The 10300-nt window shown below is 50.9% G+C and overlaps 1 long non-coding RNA gene across 2 annotated transcripts; it reads left to right on the top strand.

The window, feature by feature from the left end:
* Positions 1 to 300: 300 nt before the first annotated feature.
* Positions 301 to 10045, top strand: LOC146056725 (uncharacterized). Of its 2 annotated transcripts, none has more exons than XR_014469378.1 (3): positions 301 to 620; positions 2405 to 2673; positions 9849 to 10045. It is a non-coding gene; the product is annotated as an uncharacterized LOC146056725 (long non-coding RNA). The 2 variants fall into 2 exon arrangements; XR_014469379.1 differs by lacking the exon at positions 9849 to 10045 and adding an exon at positions 9153 to 9187.
* The last annotated feature ends 255 nt before the right edge of the window (positions 10046 to 10300 follow it).

The raw sequence follows: 10300 nt of genomic DNA, 5'->3' as shown, positions 1-10300 counted from the left end.
GGCCGCAGCAAAATGCCCTGAATAAACATGGCCGCGGCTGTGGCCGAAGTTGAAATGGCCGCGGGAGGGCTGGTGCGCATGTGCGGCCGCACACAGCACCTCCCGCGGTGCTTACAGCCCGACTGACACACTTCCGGGTTTTGCGGCGCCACCCTTCTCCCCGCCAGCGGAGCTCTGAAGCCGCGCAAAAAATTAAATGTATGTGAGCGGCTGCTGGGAGAGAGAAGTGCGGATGCTTCAGTAATGTCCACAGCTGTGTCTGCTTTCATTGATGCTTTGAGTAGGGCACTCAAAGCGGCAATGAAAGCAGACACAGCTGTGGACATTACTGAAGAATCCGCACTTCAGGGCGATGGTTGCTGCTGGGAATCAGAAGCAGCGCTGCAGCGGTCGGGTGCCTACCTCGGGGGATCAGCAGCCAGAGGAGCCGGCTTGGTGACAAGCAGAACAGGCAGGGATCGAATGTGTTCCTCACTTGATTTGTATGCCTGGGGGCTCCACTCTACACTCTCCCTGCACAGGCTGCTGCTGCGTGCTGCTGAACTTCCTGTGTCAGAAGAATGAAGCTCCAGTTCTATAAAGGTGGTGGCTGAGGGTATGATTCATCGGGGTACTGACAGGTAATGCACTTCCACTGTACAGTGTGTTTGTCACTGTGTGTGCATGTTAGTTTGCCCTCCCCTGCCCATTTCAATTACAGCAGCTGTAATGGGGTGCTTTCAGCCAGGACCCTGACACTGCAAAATGGCACCTAGCTGCTCTGAGATTACCATCCCTGGCCCCACTGCCCCAATGTACACCATAATTCTCCTCTCTCCTGCTCATCCACCCACCCACTATTCCTCCTCTCTCCTACTCTCCCACTATTCATCCTCTCTCCTGCTCTTCCACCCACTCTTCCTCCTCTCTCCTGCTCCATCCACCCACTATTCCTTCTCTCTCCTGCTCCATCCACCCACTCTTCCTCCTCTCTCCTGCTCCATCCACCCACTATTCCTTCTCTCTCCTCTTGTTTCTCCCACTAATCCTCCTCCATACTCCCGTATCTAGCCACACTAGTAACCATTCTCCCCCCAATTACAGTGCACCCCCTGTCATTTTTTCATCTGGATCATGCATTAGAGTACAGTAGCCAAAGAAGGAGGGGGCAGTTTAGACTGAAGGAGAAAAGGGGAGGCCATCCTTTAAGGCAGTGGTTCCCAACCCTGGTCCTCAAGTACCCCCAACTGTGCACATTTTCCAGGTCTCCACACAGAATCACAGGTGACATAATTAGCTCCACCTGTGATCTTTTAAAACGTGTCTGAATAATGAGTGCACCTGCTGGGTGACCTGGAAATGTGCACTGTTGGGGGTACTTGAGTACCAGGGTCGGGAACCACTGCTTTAAGGGACAGTTTCTGCAGGGCAGGCATGCCATCTGCATTTCCTCTGCCACAGTGCAACCCACCTTCCCATTTAATCTGCTTAATCCCTTCCCCCATCCCAGAGCTGTCATATGCTTTGATACAGGCAGAATGGGGCTCTGGGCATGGCCAGCGGTGAGATGATGTGTCTAACCAACTGCGTCTCCATGCTTTGTAACTTATATTTCAGCTAACAGTATAGGTGCAGTAGGCAGAAGCTGGGCTCCCGGGGGGGTGTAAGAGCAGGGTCAGGGCACAGCATACTGCAGACTTTGGCCACTGAGCTGGAGGGAGTGAAGACAAGCTGTAATGTCACTGTAGTGTAGCATTTACAGTGTAGTGATATAGTGCTGCATATTGAGGTAATGTACTGTAGTGTAGAGGAGTGGAGGCAATGTAGTGTAGAGGAGTGGGGGCAATGTACTGTAATGTAGTGATTTCTTTCAGTGTAGAGATATACTGTAGGACCTGATTCTGGTTGGCTTAGACTTGCGGAGTCAGGTCCTAGACCTGGGCGGGCGGCTGACGTCCTGTGGTGGGAGGCAGGTTGGTGGGGGCCTAAAACATATGTTTGCACCTGGGCCTACTAGACATTAGTTCCGCCACTGAGTGCTGTGTAGGGAGATCGGTGCTGCTGCTGTGATCTGTGCGGTGCTGGTAGGTGGGGGTTGCTGTGCAGGAAGAAGGGTTAGGGGTGCTGACATGCTGGGATAGGTGTTGGTTGCTGTGTTGTGCTGGAACAGGGTTGGTGAGTGTGGCGAGATGGCATACAGGGATGGGTGCTCTGCTGTGATCTGTGCTGTGCTTGAAGAGGGGTTTTAAATGAGGGGTGCTGTGCTGGGTGAGGGGTGATGGATGCTACATAGTAAGGGGAGAGTCTGGGGTCCTGTGTTGTGAGGGTAGACTATGCCGTATAGAATGCCTTCTGTGGTAGGGCTGTAAGGGACTTTACGCTAACATCCCCCCGTCATTTAGGTGCTTATTTTTTTTAAATCTAGTTTAAGTTGCAGCTGACACCAGAGACGGGAACTGCGGTCTGAACCTTGCGGGAACCAGAAGCAGACAGCTAGAGACGGGAGCCTGACCCACAAAGCTGCTTGAAGCTGACACCAGAAGCAAGAGTCAGGAGCTGAGGTATGAACCTGGTGCTAGCCGGAAGCTGATATCTAGAAGCACGAGCCTGGAGATCGGATCGGACACTCGCAGCTGCCGGGAGCTGGCAACTAGAAGCAGGAGCTGTGCAGCAGCCTGGAGCTGACAGCCGGAGGTAAGTCGGGGGGTCGAGCGCAGCTTAGGATGTGGCAGTATGGCCCTCTACCTCACAAGCTGCTTCACACCACACTTGCACCAATGTTACATAACTCCCTCTTTCTCTCTCTCCGACTCTCCCTTTCTATCTCTATCCACCCCTCCGTCACTCTTTTCCTTTCTCTCCTTTCCTTTACAGCTGATTTCTCCCTCCTCTCTATTTCTCTCTCCTCTCCTTCTCTCTCCTCTCCTTCTCTCCCTTCTCTCTCTTCCTCTCTCTCCTTCTCCTCCTCCCCCCTTCTCTCTCTCTACATCCTTAGCCTCTCTATCTCCCTCCCTCTCATCCTCTTTTACTTTGTCTCTCCCTCTCCATTATTATTATTATAATTTTATTTATAAGGCGCCACAAGTGTTTCGCAGCGCCGTACAAAGGAACAATACAGGGAGACAAAGCTTGGCATAACATTGAATAAATAACAAAAATACAGTACAAATAAAGAGCGCCACAGATCAATACACATTACAGCTTGGATATAAGTAGTGAGGACTCAATCAACATACAACTAGAGGCTTGATGCCAATGATGGAGAGGAGTATGCGGACAAAGATGGTCACTGAGTGTTGGAGTATAGGAGAGCTGTGAGTGAAATGTGAAGAGAAGTGGGCTTTGACAACAGGAGGGAAGAGGGCCCTGCTCAGAGGAGCTTACAATCTAGTAGGAAGGGGAGACAGACAGATTGCAAGAGGTGCAAGCGAGTGGGTGGTGGTTAGATAGCAGGATGTAAACAGGCAGGGGGTTGGAGAACCAGCTGGTTTATGCAGTGGAAGGGTACGCTTTGATGAATAGGTGAGTTTTCAGTGCCTGTTTGAAGCTTTGCAAGGTCGGGGAGAGTCTAATGGAGCGAGGGAGTGCGTTCCACTGAGGGGGTGCAGCACGGGCAAAGTCCTGTACTCTAGCATGGGAAGCAGTGATCAGGGTGGAGGAGAGACGACAGTCGTCATTTCCCTCTACCCCTCTCTTTCTATCTCCCTCCTTTCTCTCCCCCTCTTACCCTTCTCTCCGCCTCTCTCCCTATCCATTCCCCTCTATCCCACTCCACCCTTCCCCTCTTACCCCCTTCCCTTCTTTCCCTCTGTCCCCTCTCCCCCCCTCCCTCCTCTTTCCCCACTCTCTATTTCTGTCACCTCTCTCTTCTGTCATCCAATGCCTCTACCTGCCATCCTCTGTCACACATTGCCTTCCCCTGGCATCATCCACTTACTACCTCTTTTACTCTCTCCCTGAGGTCACCCACTGCTTATCTCTATCACCCTTTGTCTCTCTTTGTAAACCACTGCCACTCTATCTCCCACTATCCATCCCCATCGTCCACTACATCACCCTCTACCTTTCCCCGGTGTGACTGTCACTATCTCCCCATTTCCCTCTCTCTCCTGTTGGTCTCTGACTTTTTTAGACATCACTCTTTGCCTCTTCCTGTTACCTTTTCACTGTCACCCACTGCCTCTCTACATCATTTCCTTTGAGACCACACCATTGTAAGGCCATGGCCACTGTTCCAGTTTTTTTACTTTTTGCACTGGGAGCCGAATTGCCAAGAAACAGTCCAATTGTTTTTGGCTGAGGGGATCAAAATTTCTAGTTACGCCACTGAAACCCCCCCCCCCCCCACACACACACACACACAGCCTAACCCTAACCATACTCGCACCCCTGCGGCCTAACCTTAACCCTACTCATATCCCTCACAGGCCTTACCCTAACTAAAAAAAACACACACACAACCTAACCATACACCCCCTGCCCCCCTGCAGCCTAAACCTACTTCTACACACAACTCAGCCTAACCCTAATAATAATTCTTTGCAGCCTAGCTATAACCATACAAATACTGCTCCCGCCTGTCCCCTTATCCACACTACCACTACTCCAGCCGGCCCCTGCTTCCCACTACTGCTCCCGCCTGTCCCCTTATCCACACTACTCCTACTCCAGCCTGCTGCTGTTTCCCACTACTGCTCCCAGCCTGTCCCCTTATCCACACTACCACTACTCCAGCCGGCCCCTGCTTCCCACTACTGCTCCCAGCCTGTCCCCTTATCCACACTCCCACTACTCCAGCCGGCCCCTGCTTCCCACTACTGCTCCTAGCCTGTCCCCTTATCTTCTCTATTACTACTCCAGCCTGCCCCTGCTTCCGACTACTGCTCCCAGCCTGTCCCCTTATCCACACTACTACTACTCCAGCCTGCCCCTGCTTCCCACTACTGCTCCTAGCCTGTCCCGTTATCTTCACTATTACTACTCCAGCCTGCCCCTGCTTCCCACTACTGCTCCTAGCCTGTCCCCTTATCTTCTCTTTTACTACTCCAGCCTGCCCCTGCTTCCCACTACGGCTCCTAGCCTGTCCCCTTATCTTCTCTATTACTACTCCAGCCTGCCCCTGCTTCCCACTACTGTTTCTAGCCTGTCCCCTTATCCACACTACTATTACTCCAGCCGGCCCCTGCTTCCCACTACTGCTCCTAGCCTGTCCCCTTATCTTCTCTATTACTACTCCAGCCTGCCCCTGCTTCCCACTACTGTTTCTAGCCTGTCCCTTTATCTTCTCTATTACTACTCCAGCCTGCCCCTGCTTCCCACTACGGCTCCTAGCCTGTCCCCTTATCTTCTCTATTACTACTCCAGGCTGCCCCTGCTTCCCACTACTGCTCCTAGCCTGTCCCTTTATCTGCACTACTACTCCAGCCTGCCCCTGCTTCCCACTACTGCTCCTAGCCTGTCCCCTTATCCACACTACTATTACTCCAGCCTGCCTCTGCTTCCGACTACTGCTCCCAGCCTGCCCCCTGCTCCCCTCCAGGCCTCACTGTACAGTACCCACCCATAGCCACTATCCGCTCAAACCCCTGGCTTCCAGTATATACCTCTCTGACTTGTACACTACCGACAATATCCCTGCCCCCCCAGGAACATACACTGTCCATGCTACCCCAAGTCCTCCTAGCCACAGTACCCCCACCCCAGGGACATATACTTTCCACACTTTTTTGTGTGTGTGGAGCTCAATGTGTTTTTATTTTATTTCTGTGGGGGCTAATGGTTAATGTTTGCCCTGTCAGGGGTCAATGTATTTATTTTACCTGTTTGGGCTATCAGTAAATATCATTGTTTTCTATTTGAGCCAGTGTTTCATCTGGGGGGGAGAGGGGTGACAATGTGTTTATTCCTGTGGGGGGCAAATTGATTTTGATGTTTTTTTTTTCCTGCTGGTGCAAATGTGTTTGTATTTTCCTGCGGGGCCAGTCCATATATTTGGTGCACGGCCATGCACCAGGGCAGTGTAATGGCATTAGCATATAGCTGCAGATGCAACTGCAGCAAAAGTTGCAAGAAAGGCCGCAACTGCATGCAACCTGGAATTCTACCCTATAAGTAGGGATCCCGCCCCCTTTCACAGACCCCACCCCCTCAGCAGACTCCACCCCCATTAGGGCTGCTTTCATAAATTTCCCGGGCTGGTTTTTCATCCCAATCCGCCCCTGCTGAAACAGGTAAGGATCATATGGTCGACCTAAAGATTGTCGACAGTCATTAGGTCAACATACTGCAAGGTCGACATGGGTCAAGGTCAACAGGTCATTTGGTCCAAAAAAGCATTAGGTCAAAATGGTCTAGCTCTGGGGTAGCCAACCCTAGTCCTCGAGAGCTACCAACAGTGCATGTTTTGCAGGTCTCCTCACAGAATCACAAGTGAGCTAATTAGCTCCATCTGTATCTTTTAAAATGTGCCAGTGATTAATGAGTGCAGCTGTGCAGCAGCTAGGTTGTCTGTAAAATGTGAACTGTTGGTAGCTCTCGAAGGCTAGGGTTGGCTACCACTGGTCTAGCTCAACATGGGGTTTTGTACTTTTTTTTTTACCCGAATGCCGACACAGTCAACATGGACACAGGATTAAGTGCACCGCATCCCCTCGCATGTCTGGCTGTGCTTGGCACTCTATGTTATTCTCCCACCGCACCCTAGTGCAGGCGTTCCCAACCACGGTCCTCAAGGCACACCAACAGTACAGGTTTTAATGATATCCAGGCTTGAGCACAGGTGACTTAATTAGTACCTGTGATTTGGATTAATCCATCTGTGCTGAAGCCTGGATATCACTAAAACCTGCACTGTTGGTGTGCCTTGAGGACCGTGGTTGGGAACGCCTGCCCTAGTGGATGGTAGGGCATGAAATTCCGCCTGTCGGCACATGTCGGCTCAAAAAAAACCCCAAAAATCCAGTGAAAAACCCAGTCGACCTAGACCATGTTGACCTAATGACCTGTCGACCTAGACCCATGTCGACTTTGCAGTATGTCGACCTGATGACTGTCGACCATCTGATATCGCTGATACAGGTTAATAGATAGAGGCTATCAATCCGAACGGCCTGTAATTGGTATAGCTATCTCACCCCTGCATTACTATATTAAGTATCAATTGGTAATGGGGGAGGCGCACCCAGGAATATGTATTAGACTTGGAAGCAAAGAAAGATAAAGTATTCCTACAAGGGGCAATCTAGGTTAGCATATATTAATGTTCTGATTAATGTTATAGGTACATTAATAAAGTGACCCAAGAAACAGAGAATTGGCTAAAACATGATGTTTATTGAATCATTTATTAAGGACAGCGAAATATTAAAAACATAAGTGAAAAGTGATAAATGTGAAATAAAGTGCATTAGAAAAAAAATTAAAATAAGTCTGTTACGTGTGTGTTATCGGTCATAGCATGTGTGTCTGTAATACTGTTATTAATCTCCACGCAAATATCAATTATTGCTCTAATTAGGCAGTCTTGTAAATTCATCAACAAAGGGACATGTGCACGTTTCAAGATGACGGGTGCAGCAAAATTGTTAGGAATAAAGGTGCGTACACACGGGGCAATATGATCGCTGGCAATATATTGCTAGATTATATTGCCCAGTGTCCCGTTTTGTGAAAACGGGAGCGCGCACCCGGCGATTTATCGCTGGTGCACACTCCAATCACTGGCAATATGGTCGCTCAGCAACCATATTCCCAGCTATTTCAGCCCCTATCGCCCCCGTGTGTACACAGCATAATCGCCCCCGGATGACGTCAGCGAACCGGGACCAGGGCGGTCTTTTCGTATGGGCTTAATGGGCACTTGCTCTGGGGCCCCAGGTGTATAAGGGCCATACTCTGATAGCTGAGGATCCCCTTTTTCCAGGGATACCAGCATTTTTAAAATCGGCCCTGGGGAAATGGAGATATCCAACTTCAAAGCAGCAGTCCACATCTGACCTGTTAATTGCACTTCCCAGTCAGAATTCTCAGATTCTCTCTGACTTAAGGTGCCCATACACGTCTCGATGCGGGCGTGCATTTTGAGCTTAAATAGCACGCATCGCATTCATCCTTGTACATGCGTTGTGCATACAATGCGATGAAAAGCAAGTACAAAAAGTATGTGCAGCACATACTTTTCTCTTTCAATGGTCCTGGTGACACAGCTTCACATTGGGATGTAGGAGGGTCCGCAGGAGCCAGGCACCTATCCTAAAGCTTTTGGAGGGTAGGCTCCTCTCCTACTGCATCCCAGACTCCTCAGTTCGTGTTAGGTGCCCACTGGAGTGGGTGCTATTCTAAAGGGCTGCCGGAGCAGCCGAAGGAGTAGAGTTAGTTAGGGTTTTTATTATTTTATTAACTTTTACACTAGCTAGGTAGGCACAGTGTGAGGATTCTCATTAGTGAATCCTCACACTGCTAGCACAGCAGGAGCTGACAGAAGCGCGTCCTGTCAGCTCACTGTGCACAGGGGAGACGCTGCCTGGCCTCCCTGTGCAGCGCTTACAGCTTCTTTTAAGAAGCTACGAAAACTCCACAGAATGATACTGAGCGCAGATTACCTATTCTACCGACTGTCCAGGATACACAACCAGTGTCCAACATACAAATTCTCAGTTGAAGTAAAAAAAATTGTGACATCTAGTGGTGCGAATAGGAACTGCAGGCAATCATCCCGATCATCCCTTTTTGTGATCATCCTTTTAGTACATCCGCAAATGGTGCCCTGCATACACAAATACATCCACTATAACCACAAACCCTAGCATACTACACATCCTATAACTAGCGAGTCTACCACATACCGACATCCTAAAAAAGAAACCTCCTCTATTACCCATAACGCCCAGCATAAACACACAACAGCGCACATATACCTGTACCACAGCCGCACAGCATCTGCCATGAGCCTGACGTCTGCCTTGTGTCCCGTGTCCTCGGCTCCTGCAGCAGGAGGTGCTGGGTCGTCCTCTGCTCCGCCTGTTGTGCTGTTCTGGGTCGGCCTCTGCTTCCACCCCCGGCTCCTATCAGGCTGGGGATCCTCCTCTATCCTCTCCTCCGCTGGGCTGTCACCTGTCCTCTGAGCAGCTCCTGTCCTTGATGTTACATCGTGTTCTTAACTTACTTTCGGGCAGGCATCTCTACGGGCAGCTCCGCACCACTGAGGGGGCTTCTTCAGGTCTCCAGCTAGGGGTCCTTTGCATGTCCTCCAGTCCTGGTTCCTCGAGAGCGGGTGTCCTTCGCGGTGCCTGCGCACCTTGGTCTCCACTTGCTGCGTCCTCTATCTTCTTCGGAGCAACTTCAGGAGAATCCTCCGGCTGGGTGTGCTCCCAGGTAATTTACCCCCTCAGCACCTTCTTCCTTGAGGTTCTAGTCTTCACCCTCTCGGCTCCTCCACAGGCAGGCACTATGTAGGACACCTCGGCAGCACACATCATTCTGTTCTCTCTGGGTTTGGGGCTCCTCCTGTGGTTGGCAGCTAGTGGGGGCAGCGCGGTTCCCTTCCCTCTGGCAGGTGGCAGCAGTAGGGGACTTGGAGGAGCCTGGCTCTCCTGGCGCCATTCCTGGTCTCACAGCTGCGCAGCCTCCGCTCCTTACAGGTCAGCAGCTCACAGCACTGCACAGGCCCTTGTCCTCTCCAGGGATCACTCTTCCCGGTGCCGGCTCTCTCTGTTGTGGGTTATGCATCGCTGCAGGACCGCCTCTGATCCCCCTGCCCTACCTCTCTATAGTCCCTCTCACTGGCTCACCCGCCATATCCTGTACTGGCTGTATCATATATTTTTATATTTCTTTATACTCAAAGGCTATATATCCCCCTTCCCACACAGATTTAAGTTGCGACTATTTGACACAGTGGCTGCCTTGATAAAGGTACCAGCGGGGACCGAAACGTCAGAAGATCTCTCTTGCAGAAAATAAACTTTGGATTACCTCCTGGTTGTACCTCCATTGAACTACAGACTGGTGAGTGCTGTTTATTCCCCCAGTGGGGGTTCTTTCTGGTATCTATCTATCTAAGGAATTATCCAAGCAGGCAGCGGCACTCCATGGGCTTAACAATGTGTTTATTGGAGGTGACCGACGTTTCGGGGACTGGATACCCCTTTGTCAAGGTGTACAACGCGTGCGGGTGACACAGCAAACATTTAAATACATACAGCATGTGCATACTCACCATTCCCGTACGTGGAGCGTCCCGGTTGCGTCCAGTGCGGCTTCCGGTGCGGGCGGATGTCAGTGGGCGGAGCCTCACTGCATCATCACGCTCCCCTCTGTTGTA

This window comes from Crinia signifera, unplaced genomic scaffold, assembly GCF_055691185.1.
Source record: "Crinia signifera unplaced genomic scaffold, ASM5569118v1 HAP2_SCAFFOLD_869, whole genome shotgun sequence".
NCBI lineage: Eukaryota > Metazoa > Chordata > Amphibia > Anura > Myobatrachidae > Crinia > Crinia signifera.
The sequence above is the reverse complement of the archived record's forward strand: the minus strand, read 5'-3'. Positions and strand labels throughout refer to the sequence as shown.